Here is a 23,378-nt window from a genome sequence, read left to right as displayed (position 1 = left end):
TGACTGGTCAAGATTAGGCTATGGGAGACACATTGTGCATGTAGGCCCATCCTTAACTTTGGCTTTCATTGAAGAGCTTGGCTTCAGGAGATGGCCTCATATCAACCTTTCAGTTTGTGTCTGTTCGTGTGTATAATCCAAGCTACCATTCAGATTTACATTTTCTTTTATTTTGGTATACACTGTGTATGCTATTAAAATGTAACAACTGAAGAGGATTGGGAAGAGCAGATAATATAAAACTCATATTGAATAAATGAGATGTTTAGGCAATACAGTTTACATCATCTACACATTGGCAATGGTAATTCTTCTCCATGCACCCTCTGCATCTAATTATTCATCTTGACTTTTATCTAATTCCCATTGATTGCTAAGCATTACTGCCCTTTTCTTTACCCTGTTTTGCTGCTTCTGATAGAGCATGTAATATGGTCATCATTGAACACTGTTCCGAGTGTCTTCATTTTCTGACTTCTCTTAACATCCTTATATAAATCAGGCCAAAAACTCAGATCTAGCTTACCCAATACGTAATTGACTGTTCCTGTAACAATCATGTTAATATCTCTCACTGTAGTTACTATTACCACCCCAAAAAAGCTAATCACTCCATCCTCCAATTTATTGACTCTAGCAAATGTTCAACTGAACCTACATCATCAACAAATTGAGAGATACATATTCTTCTGAACTACTTACATATCAGACACTGCATTTTAACTGAGAATTATGCTCTTTTGCTTATCCTTATATGCATGCACTCACAACTGTGTAGTGTTTTTTGCAATCCACCATTATTTCTAAATCCTGGCAAATTCTTAAAATTGAAGGAATGTTCTCAGTATCCAGCAGTAAGAGGAGATATACTGCCCTACATAAACTGAGCATATCACTGAATTGGCTATTACCATATGCTTAATTGATAATTCATAAATATTCATCATTTCTTCTTAGTAAGAAGTGTGTGAGGTTCCAGCCCTCCTTGCATTGTGTTTGAGTCAATATAACTCTTCCACACAGAAGACTCTTCATTTGTCATTGTGTATATCACACTTTCTGAAATTGAATGTTTTCATTTCTAGTGATGATGAGTTATGAATGTCTCTCATTTTTCAGGACAAAAATAGCCAGTACGTATCACTTGCTATGCTGCTATTACTATAGATAATTGTTGTTGTGGTGTGATGTAACTGTCTAGTTTATTTCGGCCACACTTGCTACAACCAGTATAATTTAGTACTTGATTTGGGTTCCTATATCTTGTCAATTAATTTATGGTTACTTAGCTTTCTGGGTTTCTCCCTTTCCCTGTGCTTGGTTGCTGCGTAACTCTTTTATATATGATGACCGCTTGTTTTTCTGCATACTGTCATAAGATTACACCCATTGATTCACGTTATTGCATTAACTTTCTGCTTCTTTGTGCTGATTAATGTTCTTAATTGCAGTGAATGTATTTGTTGTTATCTATGCCTGCTTTTCATGGTCTTTTAAATTTAGTGTTTTTCATTTTATTTGCATGTTTTAGCAAACTTTGTTGTATGTGTGTTAAGGTACTTGTTTGAATATTCCTTGCATAATGCAAATGTGATTTTTTCACTACCCTGCAGTATACAGAGATTATAATGTAAATTGTGATTGTGTACCTGTCAGATTAATCTGTGGTCTTTCCACTGTTAATAGCAGTTTTAATTCAGTGATTCATTAAATTTTATTCTAGCGACAACATCATAATTGTACTTTATAGAGTTGGTCTCTTTGATGTCCTGAGTTACCAGGTACTGGTACTGAGACACAACGTTTTCACTTTTAAGCAGTTTGTATTTTTTTTTATTCCCCCCCTGAAATATATTGTTCTGTGAGCAAATACACTGAACTAGACAAATGTTAACATGGATATTAAATGTAGCCTCACATTAAATGCAGGGTGAAAATGATGCAGCTGTTTATAGAAAGTTACTGGACTACTGCATTCAAATTTTTGCAGCAATTACGATCATAAGTTTACGTGATGAACTACTCAAACATTGTTACGGCATTTTTTTAATGTTTGGTGCCTACTGTCTTTGTATATCATCGACATTTTAACAAAAACCCTTTTTAACTATTGAAATGGTACAGGATTATTCTTTGATAGGTTATCAGGTAGTAATATTAGCTCTTTGGGGAAAAACTTGTTCACTGGTTCAGTCATTGAGAAGATAGTCTGATGATCTAGGTGCATTGATAAAAATTTCAGTTTATTTGTTTTACGTCTTTGTCAGCAAAATAAAGTAGCTAAAGCCTTTGTTCTGTTCTGTTTGCAGAATGGCTATGTTGAGCAGTTGTGTGACAAAACTGGATTTGTTCAGGTTGTTACGACAGAGTGCATTTATATGTTCTTTGAACCAGCCAGTCAATGATGATTCTGTTAAATGATGTAACAGTGGTGGTGAAACTGATAGGAAATTAATTTTAACATGCATAGTTTCTAGCGCAGAACCACTAGGTGGTCATAATAATACTCACACGATGATAATATATTCCATCAACAAGCAGAAGTTAAAGAAAAACGTGTCTATCCTGTCGTAAACAGATTGTGAAATCATGATGCACAGTCAGTCACATTGACTAAGCTCCATATTCAGTTTTTGATAGTAGTTTCCCTTAAAAAAAATGGTTAAGTGCAATACCGACAAGTCATTAAAAAAATGTATGATTACTACAGATACTACACTTCACAACAGAAAAGGGACATGTACAAAATATCCTAAACAGTAGTGATCCATACAGAAGAAAGGTTGTAAAAAATCCAAGTGGCTTAAGTTCACACATTAGGCAATAGAATCAAATCAATATGGAATACTATTAAGACAAGGCAGCGAAAGAAGTCATTGGATATGATGAGGGGTTGTGTTGGGTGGAGTGAGCAGGAAGAGAAAGGAAGTGGGGAGTGGGAGGGATGCAGTAGGTGTACTGCATAGGATTGCGGGAAGGCAAGGCCGAAGGTGCATGGAAAAAGCACTAATGAGTTCCTGCAGTGCATGATGATTATGAATATGATGATGATGATGATGTGAAGGCAAGTTATATAACATGGACGTGGGAGACTGTAGGGAAGAGAGTGTTGGTGTAAGAGTATGGAGTTATGGTCCTGGGGTAAGGTGGAGGTGGGTATGAGGCAGACATCTAGCACAGGAGAACTACGGGAATAAAGGAAGTGTTGAAACGATAACTCCCGTCTGTATAGTTTGAAAAGTTGGTGCTGTGGGTAAGGATCAAGATGGCATGAGTTGTGAAGCAGCCATTGATATCAAAGGTGTGGTGCTTAGCAGAGTGTTTTGCCAATGAGTGGTTAATACTGCTCTTTGCCATAGTCTGGTAGTGACCATTCATTATGGAGGAGAAAAAAATTAAATGATAGTGTGGCATTGATAGCTGGGAGGCCACATCCGGGGAAGTCTGGCTGCCGGGATGCAAGTCTTATTTCAGGTGACGCCACATTGCGCGACTTGTGTGTCGGTGATGATGAGATGATATTTGGACAACACAATACGTAGTCCACAAGCGAAGAAAATCTCCAGCCTGGTAGGCAAACACGTTATCACTCAGCTAAGCAGGTGGACGCTGGTGGAGAATTAGTTAGTGATCATGCCCACATAATATGCTGTGGAAGAATTGGAGCAAAGCTGGTTTATAACATGGCTGCTTTGGTGGGGCTCTGTCTCTGATGGGATTGGATAAGCCTGTGATGAGACTGGAGTAGAATTTTCTGGGTGGATGAATCAGACGGGTCTTGTACCATGGTCTCATACCGGGAGTTAGAAGTAGATGTGGCATAAGAGATGGATCAGTTTATTGCATAGATAGAGTGAGTGTGTAGCAGAATATGTAGCATAGAGATGCATCAGTTGATTGCATAGATAGAGTGAATTTGTGGCAGAATACCACTTTAGGAGGGGTGGGAGGGATCATGATGTAGTTCAGCATTATTATAGATAGTAGAAACGCTGATACAATATATGGTTCAGTGTTTCCAGTCCAGAATTATATTGGGTGATGAGGGGTTGCTCTTTAGCAGCTGATTATTTGGTTTGTTGGTAGGATTAGGAGTATGTTAAGCCATTATGTAGGAAATCTTTCTGCGGGCTTTGGTTTGATAGTAGTGCTTGCCTGCGAAAGCCTTAGTTAACCCTTTGGCATATGGATATAGGAATTCTTGTCATTTCAGATGTGTTGACCACAGGTGTTCAGACTATATGGGAGTGATTATTTGTTGTGGAATGGGCGATAACTTTCAAAATAAAGTTATCATTGATGGTTAATTGTTTTGGCATGGACAAAAGTAAGCATGGATACATCATGGAGGTGATAATATCCAGGAAAGTGGCACATTGGGCTCAGGAGAATCAGGTTAAGCAAATGGGAGACAAAGGGTTGAGGGCATAGAGGATTGAGGATAGGATGCCTAGGCTGTAATGCCAGATCATGAAGATATCATCAATGAACCTGAGAGGTTTGGGGTTCTGGGAGGCTAGAAAGGTTTCCCCCCAGATGACCCATAAACAGATTCACATTGGAGGGTGCCATGTCAGTGCCCACAGCCATGTCATAGTTTTGTTTGTATATTTTCCCCTCAAAGAAGTAGTTGTGCATGAGGATATAATTGGTTACATGATCGGGAAACAAGGTGTTGGGTTTGGAGTCAGAACAACATTGGGAGAGGTAGTATTTGATATTAGCGAGGCCATGGGCCTGGGTGTGGCAGTGTATAGGAATGTTTGCTTCAATAGTGGCAAGTAGGGATCCAGGTATAAAAGTGATGGGAATCGTTGAGAGTCAGTGAAGAAACTGGTTCATATCTTTAATATGACATGCTAGGCTATGGGCAATTGGTTTGAAGTGTTGGTAAACAATATTGGATATTTGTCAGCAGGAATACAGTAACCAGCTGAAATGAAGTGTCAAGGATTTTGGGTTTGTGGTTTTGCAAAGCACTTAGAAGGCGGGGGTGTTTGGAGTGAGAAGGTAGATTTATTCAAGGGAAAGATTCTTGAAACTTTAAGGACTTGAATATGGACTGGAGGTTATCTGGACTTCCGGAATGTGATCACTCTAATGACAGTGGTGGAGAGACTTTGCTGGAAATATGATTGAGTCAGTTTCCATCTTGAGGTAACAGATGTTTTCATCTTTTTTCTGTTGTGAGCTTTGTGTTCTTGGGAAGGGGCTGTGGTTAAATGATGAGGGCAAGTTGGAGGTAAGGAATCCCTATGAGGTAACCAGGGGGCGGTTAGCTGGAAGAGGGGAAGGATTGCAGTTGGATGGTGTTATGAACTGGGAGAGGCAAACGTCAGTGTTGGGATTAGGTTGGCTTTAGATGGAGGGTTTAGTAGCAAATAGGTGTTTCCAGTGTAGGGCTCAGGAGGAGGAGGGTAGGTGTTTGTAGTTGGGCGTGGGGCTGGATAGGACAGAAACATCTGTAGGATTGAGGTTTTAGGTGGATAGGTTGACAACAATACTTCGGATATGTTCAGGTCCTGGATTTTGTGGGCTGCCGGAAGGGAATTTTGGAGAATGTGGGTCTCAGAGGGTGGAAAGTTGTTGATGGTTAAAGGTAAAGACACGAATAGGACATCAGTAAATTTAGTAAGTTTTCAAGATTATTAGTGATGTGCTCTTCTAGGTATTGGAGGCGAGGGCTCCAATTTGGACGATACAGTGTAGGTATTTGGCATTACCCAGTAACAGTGTCTTGCAGAGGGTGCACAGACAGTTCAGGTTAGTGAAGGATAGAGTTTAGCAGAATCAGAAAATTTGAAGGACGTGGATGGGGAGTGGTGATATACAGAAGGCAGTATTTATTGTTAAGCCATTTGGGGGAGAGGGACAGTTAGGCAGCATTTAAGGAACAGGATTTTGGAATGGGCTTTAGCTGGGGATAGGGATTCTGAACGGATAGAGTAGGTTCAAGTTTGAATGAGATGTCTCTAGGTAGGGGGAAAGGATGTAACTGATGTCAGTAAACACTGAGGAATATTAGAGGTAAAACTGTGTGGTGCTTGATGAGGGAAAAGATGAAAAAACTGAAGTAGAATCATGAAATAGTGATCAGGTGCATAGCATGCATTGCTGTTGATGCAGCCCTGACTGGTGCTACAGGGTGCCAAAAAAGTGATGCACAGCCATGATGTTTGGGTGTAGCAGATATTTATACAATATAATTTTTAAAAATAGATGAGAAAATTGCTGCAAATAATTCAGAAGAGAAAGCAAAACAGTACATGAAGAAGCAATACAGAGAACAATTAGTGAAATAAAAATCAACCTCTTACTCCCATCTGAAATATGGAAGATCGTCATAGCTCTAAAAAGAAAAAGTTCGTATTTGGTACATAATATCTGCAAAAAGACATCTAAAAGATGTGCTCCTCTAAAGTGTAATAGTGTTTTCCCAAATAGATTGAAATAGGTCATTGCTAGGCCTGCCTGTAAAAATGGTGTCTCCACAGGTGCCAATAACTGCTGCTCAGTGTCACCCTCCCACATTTTCTAAAATTTTCGAGAACACGATGAACTCTGGGGTTGCCACACACTTGTGTAGTAAAGGGATACTGAACCAATAACGATTTCGATTTCAAAAGCACCATTCTTATGAGACAGATTTTATACATTTATTGAACACATAGGAAAATCTTTAAGTGATAAAATATCACCATTTTGGATATTATGTGACTTATCAGAGGCATATGATTGTGTCGGTAATAGTATACTATTAGAGAAGTTAATTTTTTATGAATACATAGTTCAGCACAATTGGTATAGTTCTTCTTTAAGAAACTGGATGCACAGATTTACCTTAGGTTGTTGTAGCAATACAAAGACAAATACGACATCATGTGCATCAGGAGACATTATTATACTTCCATAGGATCCAATCATTAACCCACTATTGTTCTTTCTTTATGTAAATGATCCGCCACTTTATTTGAATCAGGAGGTAGAATTAGTCCTGTTTGCAAATGATACAGGCATTGTTGTGAAGAAGAGCAGAGAAAACAATGGGCTAACTTCAAACTTCGAAAAAATACAGCCCTTGTAATTTTGTACCATCAAAAATATCCCATCTCCTTTTAATCTAGTATGCTAACAAGACATAGTAAACAGAGTAGTTTTAAGTTGTTAGGTGCGCAAAGTGATGAAAACTTAAAAGTGAAAACTATATAGTAGAAGTACAAAAATGTTTAGGTATGGCTACTTGTGCCATAAGAATAATTGCCATCTTTGTGTGTACAAAAGCTAGTAAGTTAACATATTTTGCGTATCTTTATTCAGTGGTGTCTCATAGGATAATATTCAGCGGTAACTCATCGATTATGCAAAAAGTATTCATTGCACAAAAGAAAGTAACGAGAAATATTTTTAAGGTTCACATTTGTACATCTTGCAGGTATGTCTTTAAAAAGCTGGGATTATTAACCACAGCCTCACTGTAAACTTATTCACTTATGAAATATGTTACCAACAATCCATCTGAGTCTGAGGATAACAAGGATACTCAGAGGTACAACACCATTTACATTTGCAACTAAAATGTCTAACAGCGGAAGCAGAAATAATTAGTCAGTTTTACAGAAAAAAAGCGTAAATGTTTATCGTGAATAATAGGTCATGCAACTGACATGATGATATGCTTAACGCACTGACCTGTGGAGATGATGGGGAAGTGGCCATGATGTGAACACATTCTTATGATGAACAAAAGCTGTCTTCTACTACAGATACAGTCCTTAAATATTGATTTTTTTTTATTTTTTTTTTTTTGGGAGGGGGGCAGTTTTAGATAAGGGTACTACCAGCTGTTATACTATTTTGTTTATTTCCATGGAAATATTTCCTGATGCATTAAAATCAGGATCAACCAAATGCCCATTGTTCTTTGCTCCACTGTACTCATTTTACAGTATGCCTTGGTGCACTGATATCCAGAGAAAGTTCGCAGAAATTCCTTGCCTATTTGGCTGGACCACTTTCTGCATTGTTTTCACAAGATTAACATCGTTGTCTCTCCATACTGCTGAGATTTTGGAACCAACAGTTGACCTCAGGTATGACAAGTATCTAATTCAGTCATAGTGACTTGACAAACTGGAGAGTTGCAGCTATGGCCACTCCCTCTATTGGAAAGAATGGCATATTCCATGGGACAGAGTACATTCTTTCTGCACAGTGTTCAGGAAAAGTCATTAGGCCCATATGGTTGATCAGTCACTTTTGATTCACCAGTGAATATTTTATTTGCATCTGGTCACTGCCTCTGAACAACTGTTATGAGTTCATTTTTAATGTTTGGTGTTTCTTGTTCGGGGACCTCATGGATGTTGCAGGAAGTGAGTAACTGAGAAAATGGGGTTTTGAGGTCTTGATTTGTCCAGTGAACTTTGTAATAAGGAAGTATTTCTGATAAATAATGGTTACTATTGAGCTGCAAGCTCGTAGTTTTAATAAAATAATTTTTCTTAAGAATCTGCTTTAGGTCTGCTAATTTCTTATCAGTTTGGCGCACCAGAGTTTTGATTTTCCACAACATAAGTTTATCTTCCAGGTACTGGCACGAAATCAGTCAAGGTAATTTTGCTGCTTTCAAGAGCAGAGCATTGGTTATTGTGGTTAGCATTGATGGCATTGGTCCAATGCAAATTCTAATGCTGCATTATTATTTTTATTTAATTTTGAGAGTGCCGACTTGATACCGCTGTGGTAAAAGAGAGCTCTGTAATTTAATTGAGCTAACTATTGCAGTCAGTAAATGGTGAGCATTGTCATGAGATGTGGACTTTACCAACTGTGGGCTAACACATGAAGAACAGTAATTGCTTGTGCTATACTTGGAAAGAGACGTCTGACATAGGCCTGGTAAATCATCTGTGAGTCATTCATTAATCCTAGTAATTGCACACAATCTAATGTATGGCAGGTATAATGGTAAGATGTGACTCTTGAGTAGAAAGTTCCATCATCTGAACACTGGAAAAGTTCAACATTTGATTGTAGAGCAACTTCAGTATTAGCAGTACATACAGTGATGGAAATTAGTGTAAATGTTTGTGGCTATTTGCGAAAAAACAAGTTTAGCTATTTATTTGGTGTTGTATGTATTTTGCACGTACAGTTTACAACAGAACAAAATAAAACACATTTGTCATTTCACCACTAGAATTAGACCAGTTACTTAAAAATTGAAAAAAATGTGATCTTTTGGTTAGGGAGGAGCAGAAGTTGGTATAAACTCAGGTCCACTAGTTGACACACATAGACATGGATGTCAGTAGGGTATTCCAGTTGTGGTGGTATTGGCAATTTTGTCGGATTGGGTACAAAATGGCAATTATGACCTGACATGAAAATCATCAGCATCATATACACGTTTCATTATGTGTAAAGAAAAAAGTTGACCTTTTTGTTCCTCTAAAATCGTGGCTGATCTGCAGTTATCAGTCACTGCACTAGACAAATCTTGCCCCAAGACATGAATGTGGCATTCAAGAAATGGCTCCACAAGGCACCTTTAAACACCGTGCATACGAAAGCTCAACTGAAGTTTGTGGAAGAACATAAGTTTTGGACTGTAGAACGAAACAAAGTAATTTTCAATGATTAGAAGAAGTTTAATTTGGACAGGCCAGATGGTTTTCATTATTACTGGCATGATCTAAGTACAGAACAACATGTTAAGAACAATAGAAACTTTGGCAGTGGCAGCATTATGATGTGGGCAGCATTATGTGCTGACAGCACATCTAACAAAGAATGGTACACCCCAAAATGAAGTCCAGTCATTATAAAAGAATGTTGGAAATTGAATTGGTTCATATGTATGAGGAATTCAGTGATGATAATTTGCTATTTGAACGTGATAATATTGGAATTCACAGGTCTGCCAAGACAAAATTTTGGTTTCAGAATAAAGGAATTCCACTTCTGAGCTGGCCATTGAAAAATCCAGATTTAAATGCCACATAGAAACTATGGAGGATCTCCACATGATGTGTTTATCACAACGGACTATCTTGTGAGACTGGCCGAGCTGAAAACGACAATTCAAACAGTGTGGACGTCAGTCCTGGAAGAAGAGATCAGTGCCATTACACATTCAATGCCCAAGAGAATTTTTGTATTTATTAGAGCATTGGAGATTTAACTAAATACTAAGTCCATAAATCATTGCCTCAAATATGCTGTTTTATGGCTGAGCATTGTCATGCTGATACAACCAGTAATCATCTCTGAACTGCTCCTCTCCTGTAAGCAATACACAATGCTGTAAAATCTGTTAATATCATCCCGCATTTAGCATTCTTTTAAGCGCAGTAAGGGGACCATGCCCTCACCACGAGAAATACTCCCGTATCATAATAATCACCTCTTCTGTACTCCACTGTTCACACTACACATGGTGACAGATAACATTCTCCAAGTATTTGCCAAACCCAGACCCTTCCGTTGGATAGGTATTGTGTGTAGTGTGATTCATCACTAGAACACTAGTTTCCAGTGATCCACTGTCCAATGGCATCATTCTTTACACCATATCAAACTTTGGTGTTGACTATAGAAATACAGGTATGTCACTTATGAGGAACTGCTCAATGATAGTACCTCATTCTTTTTAACTCACTGCACACAATCATTTTGCTATCTGGATTTCTGGTAGCACTTTCAGCTTCACAAGTTATTCCTTCCACTGATTTATCTGATTTCTTACAATCACCCTTCACATTGTTCAACAGTCTCGTTCCATCAATATGAGTAAATGAAGTGTGCCTTGTCTTGGTTTAACTGTGGTTGTTCCTTCACATTTCAAGTTTGCAGTCACAACAGTCGACTTGGACAGCTTCAGAAGGGTTGAAGTGTCCTTGACTGATGTGGTACTTAGGTGAAATCCAATGACTAGTCGAAAGTACAAAGTCGTTGAGCTTATACCTGTTATGCTGTAACTGCTTCTCTACTGTCAACACAAAACTTACTGCTACCTTTTATACCGGCAGGGCCACCTCCCATGGCATATAGTTATCAATTCTGCGTTACAGAGGATATTTCCAAATACTTTCGATTGGCTAGTGTATGTGCATAGTGTATGAATCATTCCATAGATACCAGTAATTAAGGTGCCTAGAATCCAAACAGCATGTAGCTTGTATTTTATCAGCTAAAATAAGTGCTTAAATACACAGCTGCTCTGGATAAAAGCAGCTAAGGTGTGAATTGTTAATACTTCAAGGTATCTTATGTCCTCTTTCGTGTTTTGAAGCCATTTTTAATGCTAAACAGTAAATAATTTTGTCCCAGCTAACATTTTAGTTGTATTTTAACAATTGTTTCCAGAGTTTTGTTGCTGCATGACCTTTGGGAAATTGACCTGTAAGACCAGTGTCATTTAGATCTCTTTCCTCTTTCAGAATGATTTGTGTGACCCACATAATTGACAGATTCCATAGCTACATTTCAGTATAAAGATGCACAGTGGATATAATAATGTTTCTGATGGAAAATATTTTAGTTTCAGATAGAAAATGTTTCATTCCTGGATGGGCCTCAGTAGAGATTTCCTTGATTGCCAGTTGAAATTCCCTTATAGTGTTGGGATGCATAGAAAGTCATCCTTCACCAAGAGGTCGAATGGAGTTACTTGAGTGTTAACAAGTGGCAAGGTGACTGTCTTTTGTGCAGTCTGTGCTTTTGTCTCAGATGTTGCTCCTATTTACATACTGCTTAACTTATCACTTATTCATGATAACATTGTGGGTGAGTGAGACAAAGAATGGCATACAAATATCTGTTCTTTAATTGTTACAAGTGTCACCTTACTTTAATCCTGATGTGTTTGTATTTTAGGGACATTTTCTATGTGAGCTGCTGCATGAATTCTTTTAATGCTGCTTCCCTTAAAGCAATAGCCTGAAATCATTCTAGATTCCACCATACTGTAGGCTATTTATTGTGGAGATGGTGGGCAGTATTGTTGTGAATGGTTACAGACATTGCTATCCTCAGTGTGTTAATGAAACAGTTATATGATATATCATATGTCTAAGAAATTGGAAAGGGAAAATGTTCACTTATTCTTTTACCTGTGTCAACCTTTCCAGTCAGTTTTACCCCTGTACTGTTTGTCACATCCAGTTATTTGAAATGGAGGAGATGAGTTTGATATGACCAAAATGTTATAAGGTGGTGACCTCATGGGTATCTCGAGACTTTGCAGTCACGTATTGGAGCAAGAAATGAAGAACACACAGGTATATCAAAATCTGACTGTGTTTGATAAGGCAAAATTACCATCATGGGTGAAAAGTTATTTAACAGCACAAGTTTTTCATTTAGTATTAGTAAAAGTCTTTCTTGGCGGCTCCATGTTATACCATGAGTATTCAGATTACTGAATACTAAGTAAAGTGTGTGCTCCTAAGACCACGAGGTTTTCATCTTGTATTTGTAAATGTCTTTTGCTTGGCAGATTTACACTGCAGGTTGCTGAAAATTAAGTAAGGTGGATGGGTATCTGTGATAGCTTTTGCCATGCGGCATTTGATATGGATTAGTATCATTTATCAATAAAATGACAAAGTAGTAAATGGGCCACATGTTTGGTTTGACACTTGTTGCCACAAACTAGAGTGATGATAATGCCACACAATTTTACGCTATACACTTATGGATGAATAGGATCATTGTGCCCTTATTCCATATTATATTGTTTCTAGAGAGTCTAGATTGGAAGTACGGCTGAAACTATGCCACTATAATCTCAGTTCTTGACTGATAAAAAAGGTTTGTGTTGCTTGGAGAAGGGTTTCTCTCTCGATTCTCATTGATTGTGGATTCTGTCAGAATTGTATTACATATCTAATACATAGAGCTATCAGATATGTTAATGCTAAAAAATAAAACTTGCCCATTAAGCTACAGTAGGTTGTGCCATCTGCTGTGAAAGTGGGGACTCCAGAATGAGATTTTCACTCTGCAGCAGAGTGTGCGCTATGTGGGTTTTGGACAATATGAGACAGTGGGAATTGTGACAGTACATATTGTGTTGTTTTGGTTTTGTATGACTATTGGTGTTGCTGGATTATCTGATACCATGTCAGTCTCCTCTTGTTCTGTCAATTCATAACACTGGCTTACGGTGTCATTGAAGGTGAGCCTCCACATTCACTTGCACCATAGGAAGTTGGGAGGCTGTGGTGTCTGCAGTGCCAGGAATTCTTGTTGACAAAAATGTCCATACCAAACACACTAATTTGGCTGTTGGTAGTGGCAGTTGGAGCAGGGAAGTAATGTGGATCACTCATAACTGTCTTTGCGTATGAAAGTTAATCCATTGTAACCAACCCTTCTTTATTTTGCAAATAATGCTCTGGATTGGGTGAGGTATCCTCAGAAACAGTTTGTGAGGTCTCTCTTATCCCTGACTTCCTTAATTTTACACAGTGCCTACCCGCAACATCTTTATTCTGTCATTTGTTGTGAACTAAATGAGAAACTGACATCGGTCTCAGAGTAGTGCAGAGTGGCCTCGCACAGCGCTCCAAGCTAGCAGCATTCTCCTGCCCAGTCTGCCATATTCTACATGGCTGCTTAGTAGCCCGTGCCTCTGGGCTACATCAGCCCACTGCACTGGATGGGCTGTGTTACACCTCGCCAGCCGTGCTGTGGCGCCAATGATAGTCAGACATACTGCAATATCGAGGGAGCACACATGGCAAGCCAAATGTTGCTACACTGCCATGTGCATCCCACCGTCACCCGCTCTCGCTGAAAGATATTTTTATTTATAGCTGTCTTGCTCGCACTTGTTTGATGTATTTCAAGGACCCACAAAGACTGTTTTAATACAACTTCAGTTGTTACTCTCGTAAGAAGAACAGGATTTTTAGTTCTGATTATGACTTGTTACACTCAAAACTGGTTACAGTAATACTATATGTAATAATTATGATCAAGAGACATGTGAATGACATTATACAAAGTACATACTAACTTTAAAACATGATAAGTAGAAGCTGATATAAAGCTGCTAGTATTGGCCTTGCTGCTCAATAATGTTTTGGAAATAAAGCTAGTTTTATTTCATATTAAAAAACTAAACAAATTTGATAAAGAGTGTACGTAAATCAAACATACGTAACAAAATGTGCAATAAACGAAAACTTTTTCACTGCTACAAACAACGAAAAACGAAACATAATGTCCAAACAGGATGTCACTCGTTCGTCTCTTATAGAATTACTACAAATAAAAAAAAAAAAAAAAAAAGCATCAACATTGCCAGAGTGTAAAAGTGACCACCTTACATTGAGAATGAAACCGTCACAACTAAAGTTTCTTGCAGAAGCAGAGCTAGATGTTTGTGTGTACAATATTTTTCTGTTCATCTTCTGAAGATTCAGAAAATTTTGTTCCCTAATTTTGCCATAAGAAGCTACATTTTCTTCCATGTTGAAGTTTTTATTTAAATATTTCTACAACCCATCTATTTGAGTAAGACTATCATAGACATCTGCCTTCAAAGCAAACTTCCTTACATTTGCAGATAGTTAAGGTTTTGAGGAATTTGACAAAGAATTGCCTCTTCGTGACTTGTACAACTCTTTGACCTATATATATGTGATGTAAATAAAATAGAAAGAAACTTCCACATGGGAAAAATTTATTAAAAACAAAGATTACAAGACTTACCAAGCGGAAAAGCGCCGGTAGACAGGCACAATAAAATACACACAAACACACACACAAAATTTCTAGCTTTCGCAACCAACGGTTGCTTCTTCAGGAAAGAGGGAAGGAGAGGAAAAGACGAAAGGATGTGGGTTTTAAGGGAGAGGGTAAGGAGTCATTCCAATCCCGGGAGCGGAAAGACTTACCTTAGGGGGAAAAAAAGATAGGTCTATACTCATGCACACACAAACACACACACACTGTCTACCTGCCTGTCTACCGGAACTTTCCCGCTTGGTAAGTCTTGGAATCTTTGTTTTTAATTTCCTGATTGGGAAATTACGCAAACTTTTTAATATATTATTTTGCAAATCCACATCAGTGGCATTCGTTTCTGGCTGTGTGAACCTGATTAAGTTTTCTTTTACTTCTCTTTTTCTCCACATGCTCTCCTTCCTATGCAAATCACATTTTATTTCTGCAATCATTTTGTGGGTTAAGAAAAAAATTGAGAAACTGCACCAGCCCACTAATGAGGAGAACAGGGCAAGGTGCCATAACCCAATTTCCCAAAAACTTCACTCAGTGGATGAGCAGTCAAAGTAAGTGAACACGTATCTCAGCTTATCTGTAGATACTAAGCTGTTTCTGAAAAAACGATGGTTGAAGTTTTTGAGGTATGTCATGTGCCTTTTACCACACGATATCCTCAGACGAAGTGCCGACACTGTGGTTAGTGTCGTGCTTCTTCATTTTGCGCTCCACGTTCGAAACTTGATTATTTTTATCATTATTTTTTCATTTATATACCCAATTCTGTAGAAGATTACTAAAAGAATATTTTGCAGTATATTGATATAACGTTGCCCTTATTCACCTACTAATTGTATGTCAGATGAAAGAATTAAAAAAAGAGAGAGACAGAGAGAGAAAATTATTTGAAATTATTTTCAGTGAAATTCCATTAGCATGTCCTAATTCAGTTTTCGGAAAAGTGATCCACTATGCATGATTTGCCACGAAATTGTTGCCAGTGTGTGAAATCGTCACCAGTGTCTTTACCAAGTGAGATCCATAAGCAGAAATATCACTGTGGCAGACCTACCTTCACTTCATGCTTGTGGTGTTAGGAATATCTGTGTTACGAATATATCTACAATCATTATCATCCAGGGGAATGTACCAAATGTTCGTGAGGGATAAACAAAGAATAAAATATAAGATTTGATATGAGAATGAAATATCAGAATATGGGAATCTAAAAAGATTCAAAACACTTCAATACATTGTACACACATATATTATACAATAAATTTGTAACACTTACTGTGAAATCCAGTTGTAATTTTGCAATTAGTATAATGCCCAAGCATTCCATAATTTGATAAGGAATATTCTTGTAGTAACCTCTTGAGGACATGGATGGATACACCAAAACTAGAAATAAGTAAAAAATAATGTGTCAAACAAGGAGGTAAAATTAAGAAGCGGCGCCGCTAACCACTGAACCACCATTTTTCCTGGGGATATCGTGTGGTAAAAGGCACATATAGTGCCTCAAAAACTTTGACCAATGTTTTTTCAGCATATGTTGTGTACAGATAAGCCAAGACATGTGTTCACTTATTTTGAACCCACTTGCAATGAGCGAAGTTGGTGGAAAATTGGATGATGGCACTTGCCATGTTATCCTTGTAATCACTGCTCTACTTGTTCATAGACCATAGCTTGCAGTAAGTGCTACCATTAGCCCATAGGCCACAGCTATCAGTATTTGGGCACAGTACTGCTCGGCCCTGCAATGACACCGCAGGCTTTCCTTATCTGAAACTTTTGTAATCCAGTGCGGCTGTGGGCTAGCCCTCTGTGCATGACTCTGTCGGTGGTACCCCACAGTGTGACTTTGAAACCAACTGCAAATTTTTGTAAAGTTCTTCTGCCAGCAAGTTTCAGAGAGTTTATTGTTCATCATTGTCGTCGTGGTCTAAGTTATTTTACAAAGAAGGACCTTGAACCCAGCTCCATTTTTCTAACCTTGCCATACATTCTAACATGGTTTGGATGGAATGAGAACACTTATTTAATAATCAGATATAACAAGAGCCAGGCTGTGAGTAATGCAGTGCAATGTTTTGGGGCATGTCTGTACAAGCTGTGCACCACCGGGCGAAGTAGTGCGTGGACTAGTGATTTTCAGTGAAGCTAAATTCCACGATTCGGAATTATCCAAGCAGTAAATATCATCAGCAGATTGTATGGAACTGCAATTCAGATAATGAAACGGTGCTTGAATTTTGGAGTGAGGTACATTGTTGACAACTATTAAGGGGTATTTTTTGTGATATTTCCAAGGCATCTTATTGTATAGATCATGTAAAAACTGAAGTTTTATGAAATTGATGACTTTACAAACAACTTGTTTAAATTATATGTAAAAAACAGAATGCAAGTAGTTGTGCTGGATGGTTCTAGCAATGATGGAAGGACATAAAATTTTAGTTACCCCCCCCCCCCCCCCAACACACACACACACACACACACACACACACACACACACACCCAGTCCTACTGGGTTCAATTTTGGGTCCCGTTCCTTATGTATGTGAATTATATTCCACTTAACATTAATCAAGTGGAATTGGTGCGTTTTGCAGACATATTAATAAATCCTGTTAGAGAGACATTAACAGAAGAGATTGTTAATGATTTTTTATTGCTAAGTGCTTCTTTGTAAATATACTGCCATAAATTTTGATAAAGTACCATATTCAGTTCTGCACAACAAATAGTCAAAACAGCAATTAATGTACACAAGAACAGCTGTCGGTAAATATGGTGGAATGCTCCAAATTTTTGTAATGCATATTGATGAAAACTTTAACAGAAAGAAGCAAACAATTAAGTTCAGCTACTTTTCTTGTTTGCATAATTGTTAATCTTGGAAAGAAACAAATCAGCCTCCTAATGTATTTTGCATGTTTCCACCCAATGTTTTATGTAATATATCTTTTCTTTTTAGGGGAGAGGGGGGGGGGGGGGTAGGGGGTGAACTGATCACTTAAAAGTACTGGTTGCACAAAAACAAGCAGCAAGTAAAATATGTGCCATTCACCACAGTCATCTTGTAGGTACCTCTCCTAGGAGTTAGGCATTTTAATTGTACCATATATGTATTCTCTAATGCAACTTCTCATCACAAGATGAACTAAAATCATTTCTTCTCAACAACTTGTACTCCAGAGCTGAATTTTTATTTAAAAGCTGGTAGCATTTTTTAGTCAGTTTTTAAGTGGAGTTGCATGAAAAATAACATGTTATAACTAACGATGCATACACACATTATCCAAAATTATTGTGACTGGTGCTGCCATCTGTTGAAAACCTTACCTTTGGACTAATGGTCCCATCACCCTCAAAGTAAGTCCCATCTGCACGTACACACTGGTCCCAGTGCTTCTGCCACTGGTCAAACCTTTTTTGGAGGTCCTGTTCTTTGAGGGTGTTTATCAACGCCAGCAGTGCTTCTTGAATCGCACGGTGCCAAATCTGGTGAGCACGGTGGGTGGGGTACAACTGCCATGTTGTTTTTTGCCAAAACGGTCCTGGTGAGTACGGACGTGTGACAAGGTGCGTTGTCATGATGCAGCAGCCAGTTCCCTCGACGCCAACGTTCGGGCTGTTGTCGCCACACATTTTCATGGAGCCATCGCAAAATGTTACCGTAGTACGCGGAATTCACTGTTTGGTTGGGTGGGACGAATTCTTTGTGCAGAGTTCCCTTGGTATCAAAGAAAATGATGATATTGGTCTTCACTTTGCTCTTCACCAGTCTTGCTTTTTTGGGTCTTGGAGAGCCTGGGTTCTCACTGGGACGATTGTTGCTTTGTCTGTGGCTCATAACCATAAATTCAGCTCTCGTCGCCGGTGATAACCCATGACAAGAAGGTTGGAGCATCAGATGCGGTCTGACAAAGGTCCATGCACAGTTCAACACACTGTGCCTTCTGATCGGCAGTAAAGATCCTGGACACAAATTTTGCGGTGACACGATGCATTCCCAATGTATCAGTCAGCATTCCTTGACATGTCCCATAATCAATATCCACTTCATCCACAAGGTCTTGATTGTTTTGACATCGATCCGTACAAACCAATTGTTAAAGTTTGGCAACAATATCTGATGTTGTGCGGCTAATGGGTCTTCCAGTGTGAGCATCATCTTCGATGTCTGTACGGCCGACCCTGAACCGAGCGTACCACTCACACATGCGCACGGCTCATGCTCTGTCCCCCAAAAACTTGTTGAATGATTTCTAGAGTCTCCATAGCACTTTTACCAAGATTTGCACAGAATTTGATACATATGCGCTGTTCTGTTCATGGATCCATTGTAAAATCGCCACACACCAAACACAGAGTATTATGGAAAACTCTGTGGGCATGCGTCGTGTCCTCCTAGCTGAATGCCACTCCTCACACTCACTCATCAGATATGCAGCTCTCGCCACCTAGCGGTGCAAAGATCTACTACTCCTAGTTTCCATATGGCAGCACCAGTCCTGAAAATCTTGGATTCCACATTGTACATAGCCTGTAAAGTGACTCATTATACATAATTTTGACGAAAGAATTGTTAAAGTTTTCTTTGTAATATTTAACTAACTAAAGCAAATGGCTCATGAGTCACTGGTTGGTTAATCTGTATCAGACATAATTGTGTTAAATATTCTGTTTTCACCTAGCACAATCTTTCTTTCTCTTATCTCAAACATTGTTCGCGTCATCTGTCCCTTTGTACTTTCTTTTAATGTTATTATTAAGCAGGAATATTGTTACTTTAAGTACGATTTTCCTAGAATATTACTATAATTATGTATTATTGTTTTTAAGGAGAGGAAACTCTGATGTGTCAATCTCCAATTAGGTGTATCATTGATGTTTCATTATGATTTGCTCTTTTGTTTATTTTTCTCATTGATTTTATTTTGCTTACAGCTTTCAGTTTTTTACCCAAGGCACTACCTCCCAAAGAAGGAAAATAAACCGCTCTTTTTTGTGAGTGAATATGGTGGATTGATGAACCAGTGGCAGATAAAACATTGATGCTTTTACTGTAGATTGTGATCTGTACAAAAATCTCTCTATATTTTTGTACTGAAATCATAAGTGAATCTGCACTTAACAAGAATGCTGCGAACGTGCTAATTTTTGGCTTTCACCAAAAGGAAAAAATCACTGTATCTTGTGTATACACATGCCTCAAATTCATTTAGGGTTTAGTATTGTTCAATCATGTCGGGTCTTGTGCTTTTGTCAATTTCCATTCCTTGTCAAATCATGCGAAATTAGTTAGTTATGATAAAAATGTAGTATGTAAACTGTAACACAGTGTTAACTTTCAACAGAAAATTCTGCCGTTTGATATTACTCAGTAGCAAGTAAGATTTTATGTTGTGACTCGTTTACAATCCTGAGTTATATCTTTTTGAACATCTACAATAGTCTTCAATTTTCTTGTTTCAGATCTCTGTTTCACTGTGATGTGTAAGGCTGATATTTACCAGATACTATTTATTTTTCTTTATCCAGTATGTTAGACATTAGTAGCATTTTCTGTATCTGTTAAATTATATTTTATTTTAAATTGTAGTCATTTATGTTGATATGTTTCTTGTTTTTTATTTAAGAATTTACCTCACTGTTGATAATAATTTAAGATCACTAAAGAAATGTTTCTGTTGTTATGTACATTATTTCTTTCTTTGAACAAATTCTGTTTTTCTAGTATCAGGTACTGATAATGTTGTTTTCTTACTCCTTTGTAAATTCTGTATTTCAAGTTTTATATTTTCTGTATTTAATTTGCTCATGAATTGACAGTTTTTGTGGATTTATGACATTTTAAAAATTCTTTCATTTTTTTATGACGTAAGTAGTGTTGTTTCCTACAGTATCTGCAACAGTTGCTGCTTTGACAAAGTATTGTGTTTTGTTTTTTTTTGCCACAATACCAGCTATTATGAACTATGTAAGTGAAAACTTCTATTCCTTGCACTTCGTAAGCTCTAACAACCCCCTTTGTCTAGTTCATTAGAAATCCAACAGTCCTTCCCAGTTGTTATTACACATTCCCTCTTCTACAGCCTTCAGATGTTCATTTGCTTCCTTTCTAACTTTTTCTGCTGAACTTCCTGTCATGTATTTTCCCCAGTACCAGTTTCTTAAATATTCCAATTTTCTCTTCTTTTCTCTATGTCGAGATGCCTCAAGCTTGATACTCTTAATATGTGCAGAGGCAGTTTACCTATATCGCACAGGACTCGCAGCTATATTGCACAGCTTTTTGGAAAACTTAACTTTTAGCAGTTGTGAATTGAAAGTAACAATACTGTTTGGGACTATTTGTGCATGATTGTGTAATTTTTTTAAACCATTGTAAATAATTGATCATTGTAATGTATATATTTTCACATATTTGAAGAATCAGTTCATTGTAATAAGAACTTGTCACAATAGTGCCGACACATTGTTTACTTTACTTTGTTAACAAAGATCACCTGCTAAAAAGTAAAAATTGTTTGTTCCTAAGCTCCAACAACCCCCCTTGTGTTGTTCATTACAAATTCCTCACACAGCTCAACATTGGCCACTTAAGTGAAGCAGTTGGGCAACCAGACTGCAACCAACTGTGTATTCGAATTAAGGTTAGTGATAATATAGTTCATTTAGAACTGTTCTTGTATAGTACCTCACATTGCTTCCACTAGTTTCAAGTTCAGGCACAGTGAACCACAATATGTTTTATCTGCAGTGTTTTAACAGCTTTTTGTAAAGTTTTCATGCTTTACGGTTTAATACATTTATAAATGCCACTGTGTACACCCTCTCCCTCTGAATGTTAGTTTGGTTTCCAGCTCAGCTGCCACCACTAGCCACAATGGAAATCGAACTTTCCCAGTTGATGTATCGCAAAGTTTTACTATGTCACCAAATTTTGTTTAACATTATAAGCTTGTAATACTACACATTTTACTTTTCAGCATGAGCTGTATTATTTTCTCATCTATTTTGAGACACTACAATTCAACATCTGCAGTGACAGGGAACTATCAGTCCTGCTTGCCATTAACTTAAAAAAAAATTAAAAACCTCGATCAGTGCTAAACTTATTCATCACATTTAGTGGAAATGGCCAAGAAAACACCAGCAACTTCGTTAGTTTCAGTACATACATGTCCTAAGTAGGTATGCTCCTAAAATTTTATTTCAATTCTATGATTTTATTCATAAAAGTCCAGCTGAATAACCTTTTTAGAACTCTGATAGTGTCAGTCCAGCTGCATGTTACGAGAAAGAAAATTCTGGTTTTTTCTTCAGCATTCAAAAATAACATACTGTATGTCATCGCTACAGTGCTGAATAATTGCAGTGTGGGTACAAGATGTCGATCAAAAAAAAGTTAAGTACAATTTCCAAAACTGGATTACCTCCTTTTAACAAGCACTTGAACTAACCAGTTAAGCTACATGAGCAACTGATTCAAATCCTCTGTCATGCATTTTTCACAAATTTTCTCCAAATGTAAATTCAGCATTAAAGACCTGACTTTTTAGTTGGCTGTGATGGTGCTTAGTCCTGTCCACCTACACACATCCCTTATGTTGTACTACCCCTAAGTGTCTTGAAATGTTTGACTATTCAGTTGGAAAAATCAGTGCCAAAAGAAAGGGACCATATGAATTCAACAGTCTGGATAGTATGCTTAGATGAAGGCAAACACTTGCAAAAAAATGAGAGAACAGAATTCAACTCCTATGTATGGCACAAATTTTCATTTGTCACATTGTAATCATCATAATGCCTCTTCAGCCTTAACAAACTGCTTTCTTCAGTTTGAATAATACAGTATTTGTAATGTGGTTGAATACTAACAAATTGGAAACCCATGTGCCTTATATGTAGAGTTGTTTTAAAAATCACTCAAAAGTTGCCAAATAAAGTTAGGACATGTATAAAGTAATCACTTTATGCAGCATAGAAACTAACAGAATATTTTGAGTATCTTTTGGAATCACAAAATAAATCAGTTCAAGTGTTAGTAACATGAGTCACAAGGCCACATGTCGAACACACCAGGTAAATCACAATAATTTTAATGATAAATCAAACAGTGGAAACTCCAGGATGGAATAACAATAATATGGAAAGGATAGGTTGCTCAGCATACTGAGAAGGTGTCGAGTCGTAGACAGCTCCAGTGAGTCTGCCTAAAATATTAAAGGTTTCGGACAAAGTCGTATTCCTGTAGAAAACACACACACACACACACGAACACACACACACACACACACACACACACACACACACACACACACACACACACACACACACAAAGCACAACCACAACTACGACTATCACACAAATGGCCACTGTCTCAAGGCTTCAGGGGCCAAATGCAACTGCACCTGACAGGTCGGTAATCAGGCATGGCTAGTGTGGTGCGGGAGGCATACCCGAGTTATGGATGGGGAAAGATGGTAGTGCTGCCACTGGCAGAACTTGCAAGACTTGGTGAGGGCAGAATAACATTGTTAGATGCAGTATCGTCAGGGAATTGGGTTGTGCGGGGGGGAGGGGGGGGGGTGTTAAGAGAAGGAGAAAGTTCTTGTAGGTACAT

At 37.9% G+C, this 23,378-nt stretch overlaps 1 protein-coding gene across 12 annotated transcripts in view; it reads left to right on the top strand.

Moving 5' to 3' along the window:
- LOC126331098 (gamma-tubulin complex component 3-like) overlaps positions 1-21,287 on the top strand; it is a 271,857-nt gene extending 250,570 nt beyond the window's left edge. For 10 of the 12 annotated variants that reach the window (XM_049996444.1, XM_049996452.1, XM_049996443.1 and 7 more), the window contains one exon: positions 19,696-21,287. The gene's annotated coding sequence lies outside the window, so the exon portion shown is untranslated. Of the gene's footprint in view, positions 1-11,542; positions 11,694-19,695 lie in introns of all 12 variants that reach the window. The other 2 variants (XR_007563253.1, XR_007563254.1) reach the window with 1 other exon arrangement.
- The last annotated feature ends 2,091 nt before the right edge of the window (positions 21,288-23,378 follow it).

Source organism: Schistocerca gregaria, chromosome 2, assembly GCF_023897955.1.
Source record: "Schistocerca gregaria isolate iqSchGreg1 chromosome 2, iqSchGreg1.2, whole genome shotgun sequence".
Taxonomy (NCBI): Eukaryota; Metazoa; Arthropoda; class Insecta; order Orthoptera; family Acrididae; genus Schistocerca; species Schistocerca gregaria.
This window is presented reverse-complemented; position numbering and strand designations above follow the sequence as displayed.